This window comes from Peromyscus maniculatus, chromosome 9 (genome assembly GCF_049852395.1).
Source record: "Peromyscus maniculatus bairdii isolate BWxNUB_F1_BW_parent chromosome 9, HU_Pman_BW_mat_3.1, whole genome shotgun sequence".
In the NCBI taxonomy this organism is placed as follows: Eukaryota; Metazoa; Chordata; class Mammalia; order Rodentia; family Cricetidae; genus Peromyscus; species Peromyscus maniculatus.
Genome location: NC_134860.1, coordinates 83,581,305 through 83,595,610, shown reverse-complemented (window position 1 = coordinate 83,595,610; position 14,306 = coordinate 83,581,305).

Here is a 14,306-nt window from a genome sequence, read left to right as displayed (position 1 = left end):
GCTTTCAGTGAAAGTTTTCTACTTCAAGAGTCTCATAGAATTTTGAAAGTTCTAAAAAATTATTTTACTTAAAAATTTCACTTCCAACTGATACTTTGGCAGTTTTGGATCTTTATCTATATACTGGTGACTTGATTTCTATTCAGTAACTTTCAAATTGTAATATAATTGTAGTTAGACAATCTCAAAATGACCCATCAGTATTATAAATGACTGCATGAAGAAGAAAGCATTGCCAGGTTTAGTGATTCCTGCCTTTAAGTTGATCATTTTCTCAAGACTAACATCTTTCTGGTTACATCCTGTACTCTATTAAGTAGTCCCATTAATAATAATGGAAATTTTTATAAAATAAAAATTTTATAAAAGTAAATGGGTGAGGCTGGAGAGATGGCTCTGCAGTTTGGAGCACCAGGTGACATTTAGGAGGATTTGGGTTTGACTTCCAGCACCCACACAATGGCTTACAACTGTCTGGCATTCCAGTCTATTGGATCCAATGTCTTCTTTTGACTTCTGAGGCAACCAGGCATGCATGTGGTGCCCAGGAATACATGAAAGAAAAACACCAGGACACCAGGACACCAGGCCATCAGGCCACAAGGCCCTGGAATCTGCTTAATCACATCTGATTTCCTAGTGAGACCTGTTTACAGTTCTAGATATTAGTTTACTCTTTCTTCTAAAAAAAAAAATCCCTCGTCATTTAGTCATTTATGGTGCTTATATGTTTTACAAAGCATCTACTGCATTATATTTTCATACTACCCCTCAAATGACCCTTAATTTTATCTCTCTCTCTCTACCCCATATTTTCTTCTTTGTCCCCCTCGTCTCAGCCCACTTTGTCCTCTGGTTCTAGTCTCCCCCATCCATTCATACTTATTTATTTTATTTTTCCTTATGAGCGGGATCTATCTGTCCTCACCCCAGTCCCTTACTCTAGACCTATTCTCTATTATTCTGCAAATGGTAGCCTGGCTACCATTGACTTAACAGTTAATATCCACATGTAAGTGAGCACATATCATAGCTGTCTTTCTGGGCCTGCATCACATCACTTAGTATGATTTTTTTCCTAGTTCCACCAATTTGTCTGTAAATTTTATTTGTAATACTTCATTGTGTAAATGTACTACATTTACTTTATCCATTAATCTACATTGTTTTCAAATTCTGACTATTATGAAGAGAGCCTCAATGAATATGGTTGAACAAGCATCTCTGCGGCAGGATGAAGCTTCCTTTGGGTATATGCCCAAGAGTGATATAGCTGGATCTTGAGGTAGGTCATTTCCCATCTTCCTGAGGAAATGACAAATGGATTTCCATAGTAGTTGTACAAGTTTGAAGTTTAACCAGGAATGAATGAGTGTTCCCCTTTCTCCATATCCTTGCCAGGATGAGTTGTCACTAGTGTTATTGATCTTACCCACTCTGACAGGTGTAAGATGAAACCTCCAAGTGGTTTTAATTTTCATTTCCTTGATAGCTAATGATTTTAAACTTGAAGTTTTTCTCAACCATTTGATTTTCCTCTTTTGAGAATTATCTGTTTCAATCTGTAACCCCATTTTAATTATGTTATTACCTCTCTTGATATCTAGTTTTTGAGGTCTTTATATGTTTTGGATATTAGCCCTCTGTCAGATGTGTAGTTGGTAAAAATCTCTTCTTATTTTGTAGGTTGCCACTTTTTCCAGATAATGGTGTCCTTTGCACTACAGAAATTTTCTCAGTTTGATGAGGTCCCATTTTATTAATTGTTGTTCTTAGTTCTTGTTATGTATTCTGTCTAGAAAGTTTTTTCCTGTGCAAATGACTTCAAGGCTATTTCTCATTTTCAATTCTATCAACTTCAGTATATGTGATTTTTATGTTGAGATCATTGTCTGTTTGGAGTTGAGTTTCGTGCAGGGTGATATATATGGATCTATTTGGATTTTTTTACATGTAGCCATTCATTTTTGAACATGACCATTTATTAAAGATGCTTTCTTTATTTACAGTGCATATTTTTGGATTCTTTATCTAAACCAGGTTTCCGTGGGTGTGTAGATTTATGTCTGTGACTTTGATTAAATTGGTTGACTTGTCTCTTTTTGTATCATTACCATGCCATTTTTATTACTATACCTCTGTAGAACAACTTGAAATCAGGGATGATGATACCTCTAGCAGTTCTTTCATTATTCAGAATTGTTTATGATATCCTTGTTTCTTTTGTGTTTCCATATGAAGCTGAATGTTTTCCTCTCAAAAATCAGTGAAAAATTGTGTTGGAATTTTGATAGGGATTACATTGCATCTGTAGATTGCTTTTGGTAGGATGGTCATCTTTGCACCATTAATCTTACCAATCCATGAGCTGGGGAGCTCTTTCCACTTCTGATAGTCTATTTAACTTCTTTTTTCAATGTCTTAAAGTTTGTACCATAGTCTTTAACTTGCTTAGTTAGAGTTATCTTTCTATATTTTATGTTATATGAGGTGAATGTGAAAAGTGTTGTTTCCTTGATTTCATTTTTGGTCCATTTGTCACTGTATATGGAAATGGTAGTGTCTTTGTGTGAGTTAATTTTGTTCGTTAGCTATAGGAGTTTCCTAGTAGAATTTTCAGGATCACACATGTATACTATCATATTATCTACAAATAAAGACACTTTGATTTTTTTCTTTCCAATTTGTATCTCCTTGATCTCCATCAGTTGCCTAATTTCTGGAGCTAAGAATTAAAGTAATATATTGAATAGATACAAATACTGGACAGCTTTGTCTTGTTCCTGATTTTAGTGGAGTTGATTTTGGGTTTGGCTATGGGCTTGCTGTAAATTGCCTTTACCCTGTTGAGATATGTCCCTTATATCCCTCATCACTCTAGGACTTTTATTTACAAATGGGTGTTAGATTTTTATCAAAGGCCTTTCCTGGATCTGAGAAGATGATCATGTGGTGTTTTTCTTTCGGTTGGTTTATGTGGTGGATTACATTTATTGATTTACACATTGAACCACATCTGCATCTCTGAGATGAAACCTACTTTATCATGATTAACCATCTTTCTGAAATGATTTTTGGTTCAGTTTGCAAGTATTTTATTGAGTATTTTTGCATTTATGTTTGCATATGACTATATGCATTTATTTTACATATGAAACTGGTCTATAATCTTTCTTTATAGAGTCTTTATGTGATTTGGGTCTCAGGGTAACTGAGGTCTCTTAGAGCTAAGCGGGCAATGTTCCTTCTGTTTTTATTTCATGGAATAATTTATGGCACATTGGGGTTAACTCTTCCTTGGAAGTCTTGTAGAATTGTTCACTAAAATAATCTGACTCTGGGTTATTTTGTTGTTATTTTTGTTAGCCTTTAAATGACTGCTTCTATTTCATTAAGGGTTATTAGTCTGTTTAAATTGCTTATATGACCTTGATTTAACTTTGGTAAGTGATACAATTTTCCATTTCCTTTATATATTAGAATTTGGTGAGTACAGGTTTTTAATGTCCTTATGATTTATGAATTTCCTTGGTTCCTGTTGCTATGCCCCCTTTTTCATCTCTAATTTCATTCATTTGGATGTTCTCTCTCCCTGCCTTTTAGTTAATTTGAATAAGGGTTTATCAGCCTTCTCGAATTTCTCAAAGAACTAACTACTTGTTTCATTGATTCATTGTACCTTTTGATTGTTTGTTTTTAATTGACTTCAGCCCTCAGTTTATTACTTCCTGTCATCTACTCATTTTGGCTACAATTTATTTTGTTGTTGTTGTAGAGGTTTCAAGTGTGCTGTTAAATTGAGATATTTCTACTGTATTATATAATATGAGATATTTCTATTCTTTCATGTAGACACTTAGTGCTATGAACTTGTCATTTAAAGCCACTTTCATTGTGTCCCATAAGTTTGGGTATGTTGTGTATTCACTTTCATTCAATTCAACAAGTCTTTAATTTATCTATTAATTTCTAACTTTACACATTCTTCATTCAGTAGTAAATTGTTCACTTTTCATGAGTTTTAATCTTTCTGATATTTTTGTTGTTGATATCCAGCTTAATATGTAGTAGTCAGGTAGAATGCAGATAGAAAAAATTCCCTTTTTTTTGTATATGTTGAGACCTTTTGTGGCCAAGTATATGATGAATTTTTGAGAAAGTTTCATGAGGTGCTGAGAAAGTATATTCTTTTTGTTTAGATGAAATGTTCTGTAAATATCTGTTAAGTCTATTTGGTTTATAACATCTGTTAGCTCTAATATTTATGTTCAGTTTTTGTCAGGATGATCTGTCCTATGTGAAAGTGATGTGTTGAAGTCTCCTACTGCTAGTGTGTGAGGATCAATATATGATTTAGGCTGTAGTAGTTTTTTCTTTTATGAATTTTGGCATTTTTGTGTTTGGTGCAAAAATGTAAAGAACTGCAATATCTTCTTGGTGGTTTTTTTTCTGTGATGTGTATGTAATGTTCTTCTGGATCTTGTCTGATTAGTTTTGATTTCAAGTCTCTTTTGACAGATAATAAAATGACTACATCAGCTTGTTTTCTTTGATTCATTTGCATGGAATGGTATAACTTTTTCCAAGCCTTTACCATGAGGTGACACCTATCTTTGTTGCTAAAGTGTGTTTCTTGGATGCAACAGAAGGATAGCTCTTGTTTTTTCATCCATTTTATTACTCTGTGTCTTTTGATGGGGGAATTGAGAGCATTTATTTTGAGAGCTATCAATAAGCAGTGTTGGTTGATTCCTGTTAATTTGGTGTTGCTGTTGCTATTGTTGTTGTGGTGGTGGTGGTTGTGGTGCGTGCGTGTGTGTGTGTGTGTGTGTGTGTGTGTGTGTGTGTGTGTGTGTGTGTGTGTTTCCACTTTTGGTTGGCTGGGTGTGTTAACTTCTTTCTTTAGGTTGAAGTTTTCCTTCTAGCATCTTCTTTAGGGCTATATTTCTATATAGCTATTGCTTAAATTAGTTTTTTAGCATTATGTGCCTTATTTTCTCCATCGATTGTGATTATACATTTTATTGGTATAGTAATCTGGGCTGACATCTGCTCTCTCTTAGAGTCTTTAGAAAGTCTGTCTAGGCCCTTCTGGATTTTTGAGTCTGATTTGAGAAATCAGCTGTTATTCTAATAGGCCAGCCTTTATATATAACTAGGTATTTTTCCCTTGACACTTCAATATTCTTTCTTCATTATATACATTTAGTATTTGAGTATTATGTTACAAGGGTAATTTCTTTTCTAGTCCATTCTAATTGATTTTCTGCATGCTTGTACCTTGATGGGCATCTCCTTCTTTAGGTTAGGGAAACGTTCTTCTATGATTTTGTTTAAAATATTTTTCTGTGCTTTTACCTGATTTCTTCTCCTTCCTCTAATCCTATTATTCTTATATTTGATCTTTTCACAGTGTCCAAGATTTTCTGGATATTTTATGCCAAGGGTATTTGAGATGTAATGTTTTCTTTGGCTAATGTATCCACTTCTTCGAGCATGGCTTTGATGCTTGAGATTCCTTCTTCCATCTCTTACATTCTGCTAGTGAAGCTTGCCTCTGAGGTTCCTGTTCACGTTCCTAGATTTTTCAGTTCTAGATTTCCTTCAGGTTGGCTTTTCTTTAATCATTCTATTTCTGCTTTCAGGTCTTGAATGACTTGATTCATTTCCTTCCACCATTTGTTTGTGTTTTCACAGATTTCTTTAAGTTATTATTCATTTACTTTCTTTAAGGACCTCTATATCCATAAAGGCTCCTTTAAGGTGTTTGTTTCCTGCTTCAGCCATGTTGTACTTCCCAAGGCCTTCTGGGGTAGGGTTGCTGTGCTCTAGTGAAGACATATTGTCCTGTTTTTGTTTTTAAAGTTCGCATCTTCACACCTGGGTATGTGAAGATTGGAATTCCAGGTGCTAATATCTGATCTTGCCTTTGTTGGTTGGTGTTTTGTTCCTTGCTTTCTGTAGCACTATCTGGGTCTTAGGAAAGTGTGGTGGTTGTGTGTTGCCCAGCAATAAATTCTTTTGGCATCCTGCTAGGTGTGGGTACTGGAGATTAAGTTCTAAATGCATTTCTAGGTGTTGCAGTCTAACATTTAAGAATGGGGATGGACTAGGGAGGTGCTGAGTGGGTTACAGGATAGATAAATGTAGCATGTTCTACAAGCATCTGCTAAGTCCCACGGCAATGGGGCAGTGAAAGAGGAATGCTCACAACAATCTGCCACAGATCTGTGAATGAAATTTGGATATTTGATAAGGGGGAGAGGATGGAGATTGATAGTCTGAATATTGTCTAATGGTTTTGCTGGTCAACTTCATCTCTAGCAGGTTTGACTAGAAGGCTTTCATGGAATGCCTGCTGGAGTTGGGGGTTGGGATAAATTGATGAGTTGGAGGAGAAGATCTGTGTGATTGACTGGAGTTGGGGCAGAGAGTTGTGAATGCTGCAAAAGATAGTCTGCTACAGAGTTGGGGGTGAGACTGGAGGATTGAATTTAGAGGAAAGGAAGAAGGGGTGAATATCCACAATTTGGCTATCTGTTTTCATGGTCAGAGTGACCTGAGGTTTTCAAGGTAATGCCTGCTGGAGTTGGAAGCAGTGATAAAATGATGAACAGGAAGGAGGAATTTTGGAGGGGAAGGTCTGTGTGATCCAGTGGAGATTGGGCAGGGATGATGGAAGGCTACAACAGGTTTTCTACTACAAAGCTAGGGAAGATACTGGGCAGAATGGTTTTGTAGAGAGCAGAAAGAGTTGAAGATCTGCAGTTAGACTACATGCTTTCCTAGCTGGAATGGCCTGGAGGTTTCCAAGGGGGTGCCTGCTGGAGTTGGGGGCTAGAATAAAGCAATGACTTGGGGGGGGTGAACTGGAAGATCTGTACAATCCTGTGGGGATGGGAACAGGGGTGAGAGGAAGCTACAGCTGGTTGTCTGCTACAAAGATAGAGGTGTGACTGGGGGAACAGATTTGGAAATGGGCGAGAGCTGACATTGGCAGTTAATTACCTGCTCCCTTGGCCAGAGACTTCCCAGGGAATGCCCGCTGGAGTTGGCAGCTTGGCTAGTGGGATGAGTCTTAGAAATCAAGTTTAGAGTGTAAGACCTCCACAGGTGGAAGCAGAGAGGAAGGGGTGGCCCTAGAAAGTGGTCTTCTACAGAACTAGGGATGAGACAGGGGATTTGGAGGAGTGGAGGAAGGAATGAAGATCTGTATTTAGGACACACACACACACACACACACACACACACACACACACACACAAAGAAATCAGCAACCACAATATACAAATACCAGTAAGACAAAAAATATTCCAAACAGAGCAATATGAAACAGGAAACCTACAAAAATATTACTAAGTTCATTTTGTATTGGCTATCCACTGTTGAGCAAGGGTCTACTTAGTATAATTTATATACCCATTGCAACTACATTGTAGAAAACTATTTTTTTTATTTGCAAGTGTCAATAGAGATAGCGTCTTGGTTAGGAATGGGAGTGCCTTTTCACTTCCTGTTCTCAGCAATGGGACACATCTGGCTTGAATCTGTGTAGGCACTGTGCATGCTGTCGCAGTCTCTATTCTGTCTAGAAGGAAATCTTTCCTTAGTATTATCCATCCATTCTGGCTCCCACAGTCTTTCTGCCCCCTTTCTAAAAAGTCCCTGAGCCTTGAAAGGGGGGATTTGATGGAGACAACCCATTTAAAACTGAGTGTTCATGGGTTTCTCACCCTCTGCACATTATCCAGTGTGAGTCTCTGTATTAGTTCCCTTCTGCTGCAGGAGGCTTCTATAATGGTGTCTTAGTGAGATCCTGATCTATTGATATAACATAACATCATGACAAGTCATTTCATTACTGAGTTCCTTTAGCAGAACAGTAGTATTTGGTTTTCTTAAGTCATTCTTTCTCATGTGCACATAGTCTTCAGGTCTCTGCTTTTGCTGTCTATGCTGCTGTCCATGGTACTGGAATTAACCTTCAAATTTTGTTGTCAGGGACTGAAGTCCTGAGCAGAGTCTGACACAGCTTCTCAGGTCGTGATGAATATGAATGGAGCTCACTGCACAGTTTGGCTCCTCAAAGCATCTAATGATGACTAGTAAGGTTGTACTGTGTGGTGGCTGCACTTTCTCTGGGATTCATTGTCTACTGTTATTGCCAATGAAACACTAGTGTGACCATTAACTACCTTCAACCTAAATATAAATGTCTTGCTAATGGCCACTAGACTTACTGATAAAATAAACAGTTTGTGTACATATGCTTTATATGTCATATATGGATAATATGTATTTACACATATACTATATATACAAACATGAAAACTTAGGAGAGATCACTTTCTACTGTAACGTGCAATTTGCTGAGGAGATGAACAGCTCACACAGAGCTGATTAGCACCACATGGTGTTCTAAGTAGATATTGGCAATACTTAAGCTGACTACAACAGCAGCAGGAAATATATGAAATTAAGACACCAGTGCAGTATGCACTTCAGTAAATTTTACATTTGCAATTCAACACTATCCCTTTAAATTTAGCTTTAACTCCTCTATGAATAACATTGGGCATGGCTATAAGAGAATGCCTGGTTTTGATACACCTTTGTAATGGTATTTGCTCCACTCGTGACATTGGGCCCAAAGGAGGCAGTGCTTCCTGCTGTTGTTTGTGACCTCTTATAAGGGGGTTGGAGAAGGGTCACTTCTGCTGCTGTTTGCTCCTTCTTGTGAGGTGGATTTGCTCCCAGTCAGATCACAGGAGGACTTATACTGTCTGCTCCATTCTGTAATCATGAATATATTTTCTCAATTTATTTCTTAATAAATTCTGTTACCATTTTAATAGACTCAAGGGGATTGATTGTAATATACCTTAACTTTTTATAATAGTTTTGTGCATGTTTTATGCTAGTAGACAAATAAAGCTAACTGTTATTCAGCTGTGTCTTATGAATTCTTGAAGTTAATTCCATTTTCTTTACATTTTTAATTTCTTGGCTAGAAATTGACTTTTTTTTTTTTCAAATTTTCTAACCTGTGTTGATCAAGTGTCAACTTTTCTGCTGGACTCTTCAGTTGATTTCTCATTAAGACATGGTTAGAGGAATCTAGAAAGATGAAATATGTAGAATTTAGTCCCTAGCATAAATCATTGTCCTTATGAGCCTAATATTGAGATCAGTTTTTAGTGCTGGTTTAAGAACAGTTATTCTCAGCTACCTGTTTCTAAGGATAACATGATGAAGTAATGTGAGAAATCCATGGAATTCTGCTTAAGGAGCATTAGGGAATTTATTAGGACATAAGTTGAGGAAACACACTCACAAATACAGAACCGAGTAAACAGCTGAAGTTGTCCTCTGTTCTGACCTAGAGAGAATCTACCTGGCAGTCTGCTCACTCCAGGAAGCAGGAAGCAGAGAGAAGGGACCTTGTGACCCCTCTCTGTTTCCTTTTAAGAGGTCACAGATGATGACAAGAAACACCACCTCCTTACGGCCATATAGCCCAAGGTCATGGGTAGAGCAAATACCACCTCAAAGAAAAACGGAATTTGTTACACATTAAGATTTTTAATTTAATTTTATTTTATTTTCTAGCCTGACAGCCTTCTGTCAACTTCCTCAGAACCTTTTCATTTTTTTTTTTCATGAATTTGAAAGAAAAAACACTGGGAAATGTCATATGGTTAATACAGGCCTTTGTAGAATAAAGTTACATGATACGTGACTGTTTAAAGTTTTAGATCATAGTGAGACGACAGTTTGTGATTATTATGAATTTCTAGATATATGGCCTCTGCAGTGAATCAACTGAGCAGACATTTGGAATCATTCAGAGTCAACTAGAAAATACCTGTGAATTTAGTTGGACAATACCAGCAAACCTCAACACCACCAGTTTGGAGGGCCTATGAAGCAGACTAGAATTAAGTGGTTAAGTCCTAAGTGGGATGCCTTCAACGAATCTCTCCCCTCAAGGCTTAGGGTTCTATGAGGAAGAAGTAGTGGAAAGATTTTAAAAGCCAGAAGGGACAGATTATACCAAGAAAGTACTATCTTCCAGGAAGAATAAGAGCAGCACACATACAGATTCACAATAACTATGGCAGTATGAACAGGGCCTGCATAGGTTCAAGCCAGATTCGGTTCTCAGCACCGAAAGGAGGAACTGGGCCAAAGCTCCCACTCCTGACCAAGAAACTATCTGCAATTCACACTCACCAACAAAGGAAAAATTGGTTTGCTCCCAGTGGAGTCTCACTGAGTGTATTAATCATGTTTTAGGGTAGGTGCCATACCCAGGAGTAGTTGAACAACAAAAAGCAAAATCAATGGTAGGCTTTTTGACTCATATTGCTTTGTTTGAACTTTTTTTGTTTGTTTGTTTTATTGGTATTTTACTTGTATATTTGGGATTGAAGAGGTTTTATTTGCTTGTGTATTTTGTTTTTGTTTGTCTAAACAGTGAGATAAAGAAAGGACATGGAGTAGGGTAGGTGGGAAATTGGAAGGAACTGGAAGGTGTTGGGGGAGGGGATATGCATAATCAGAATATGTTGCAGGATATTTGTTGACACTGTGTGAAGATGTCTACGTTTTGCCTCACCTGCCTAAGGCATTTGATTAAGTCAATAAAGAGCTAAATGTTCAATTGTCAGGAGAGAATAAGCAGGACTTCTGGGTAGAGAAAGAGCTAGTTGGAGACAAGTCTAAGCAAAGACTAAGCTTTCATAATGAAATCTCTGTCATTTTGGGGCTGGTGTCCCCAAAGAAGTCCGACAACAAAAATGTATTGTATGAATAGTTCTTTTTTCAATGAAAAGACCCTGAAAATTTGCACCTGTCACACCATGATACCCAACTGTGATGCGCTGCTCACTAAGCTGTTGCTAAAATGAGCTGCCCCAGGAATTTAAGAACTCTTTGTGGAGAAAAAAAACACTTTATGTGGACTAACATATTAGTTTTCTTTAGTGCCTTTGTTCTTGTTAGGCAGTTTGTAATATGAATAGAAAATTTTGATAGTTGTAATTGGCATTTGCTGATATTTACAGATTAATAAAGGGAATGTGCATACTTTCCTCAGCCAGGGGAAAACTCTCTAGAGAGGCACTGAGAGTCACCAGGAAAGACTAGGTATGATGGCCCACATGTGTTGGGCCTGAGAACATAGCGGAACCCTTCACTGGTATTCTTTATTGCTAGTGACATATTTTAAAAGGTCCACAGAGTTAGTTTGGAGGTGCAGATCGTAGAAAACAGAGAGGTTAATCATTTACTAAAATCATCTTCTGAGGTATTGGAACATAGCTCTGCCTCAGGAACTGCAGACATTTTCACACATTAATGGCATATTGCATAAACAGTGTTTCTCAATGTGGAGTAATTTTTCTGGCCTTGTAGCCTTCTAGAGGACATTTTCCAATGTTTGTAGCCACCTCCCGCTGTTACACCTTGGTATGGATTGTAGAGGCCAGGATACTGCTACATGTCCCACAGTGCACAGAGATGCTCAACTTTCCAGAAAAGTAGAGAATGACTGAGAAACGCATCACATATATATGCAATGATCTGCAGATATTTGGCATATATATATTATTATTATTATTAAAAAGTATGATCATAAAATGAGAGGAAACACATTTTAAAATTTTTCAGCATGGATTTATTTACTCCAGATGAGAAGAATATTTCCATCTACCAATACAAGCACCAACAGATAACATTGCTATATCAAATGACATACTTTGAAGGCTAGATAGTAAAATAAAACCTAGAAATGTTGACATTGTACAGTGAATATCTATACACCAAGGGAGTTATTGGACTCATTATTTCTATCTTAATTCTATGTAAATAATTGACACAATATTATATAACACTTCTATTTAAGATGGAACTGAGTGTTAGTTATTTTTAAAATAATCCATGAAGCAAATATATAGAAGAACAGGAAGCTAGAAACAGGGGGATCTTTTGTTCTCTTGACATTAGAGAACTCTTAGAGCCAAAGATTGCCAGTGTAGACCACTAGCTACGGTTCCATTAACCACTTGAGGCTGGTTCCAAGACAAATTTCTTGTTTGTTTGTTTGTTTGTAATGGTAGTAGTATGCAAATATATTCACACATTTATGAAAAAGAGTTCTAGTAGAACTTTATATGTTTCACATGTCTTACTTGATTTAATAATATATTAATCTTTTCAAGAAACATACTCACCAATTTTCTGAGAGTTCACTTACATCTTACAATTGAATATCTTCATCCTTTTCCCAAATAATAAGTGGGCAGTTAATGAGAGGTATCATGGTAGTTAAAAAGTTGTTTTCTTCAAACTTTTGAGTTGATGACTTTCATAACTATGTATTTAGAATCAAAGGGGTTAGAATTTTAATTTAATTTATTGTATTTATCTTTGCATTTGAATACATGCATAGCAATGGAAAGGTTTACAGTATCTTTGGAAGGTACTATCCATGTCTTGGAAAAAAATAGGATGTAGGATATTTCATATCTTCTACACTGGACTGCTTTATCAGAATGTTCATACATAAGTAACATTCAAGAATAAACACTTCAACAGTTGCCTAGACCATGTATTCATATCCCATATAAACAGCATCATTGACTCTCTCTGCTCACGTTTGTGTACTGGGGTGAAAGCTCTAGATAAAGCTGACATGTATGTAAGCACCAACGATTATTTAGTCTAAAGGAAAGTGCTAAGTAATTTATTGTTTGAGAGAAGTTTTAAGCCTGAGAAGCACCACCAATGTGCTGAAATGCGGTACCAGTAGCCCTGTGCTTGGGAAGACCTTTGTAGTATTGTATGTTGGCAGAAGGTTGAGTACATTGCAAATTGGATACCTGATCAACATCAGCCAATGACCCTCTCCCCAAAAAAGTGAGAATGGATACTGAACAACTTATGCCTGGACTATCGCTAGAAGAAATTGCTCCCTCGTGGCAAAGGAGGAGAGAGAGTAAACAACCTCCAGTGTTGGCTCTAAGCCAAAGGACAGCTTTGTTCTACATCTTGCTGAGGAGTTCATGGCAGTGAAGTCCTTTCAGATCAGCTGTTGATGGAGACAACACAACCTTTAAACTTGTAAATCTGCCTTCCCATTGCTCATTTGGGAGTGGATGAGAGGAACTGAGCAGGGAGGTTGGCTCATTCCTAGTCACATCCCTGGGAGTAACTGAAGTATTTTGCAGGAAGAAATGTACCCTTGAAAAGGTATTAAGCTAGCCGGGCAGTGGTGGAGCACACCTTTAATCCCAGCACTCAGGAGGCAGAGCCAGGCAGATCTCTGTGAATTCAAGGCCAGCCTGGTCTACAGAGCAAGATCCAGGACAGGCACCAACACCACAGAGAAACCCTGTCTCGAAAAACCAAAAAAAAAAAAAAAGAAAAGGTATTAAGCTTATAGATGAAACAATGAGGTACAGTGAAGAGATCTGGTTTGATTGATTGATATATATGTAGGAAATAAATGTCTTAATGTTTGGCAATATATTACAGTAGAGATTTGAAGAATTTTTAGATATTCAGAGAAAAATTTAGTTCTTTGGTTCCTTAAAATGATATGAAGACTAAGGAAATGGATACATTTTGGGGAAAGAAAGTAAATTCAGTTTAGTGACTTTCTTAATGATATCAAAGAACAAACATATAAAAATGCTTGGAACATCTTTGAATCCTGAGAGAACCATGTGGGATGCAAATATACTACTAATAATTATTGAAACTCCAGGGATAGATTTTTCCCTAGAGAGAATAAAGTAAGGGGATTACCTGTAAAACAGAAGGTCTAAGCAACACTAATCTGTTAAGCCCAGGCAAAAAAAAATCTTCAAAATTCATCAAGATCAGAAAAACAAAAAGAATGAAAGCAATAAAGGAGACTCCTGTGTCATTAATGTGCAATGACATGTTTCAGAAAGTAAGGAATAGTTCACAAGTAAGAGATGATAAAGTCAAGACTAAGTGTTCTTAAATCTGTCAAAATCAACACAAGTTTTATCAGAGAAAATAGCTGGTTGGGAGATGTAAAGATTATTTTGCTCAGTATAATGAAGAAAAGGGTGCAATGTACATACTTAACTTTTAAGAGGCTACAGAGTCACAACAAAGTCATTTACCCTAGGGCATAACTTACTTTGCCAAATGTTTATAGTGAAGAATCCACACCCTGGATGAACTAAAAACACAGATAAAAATAAAATATTTGTATAAAATTGAAGGGATGACAATGCTATGATTTAGAAATGAGGTCTTCCTCAAAGGCTTAT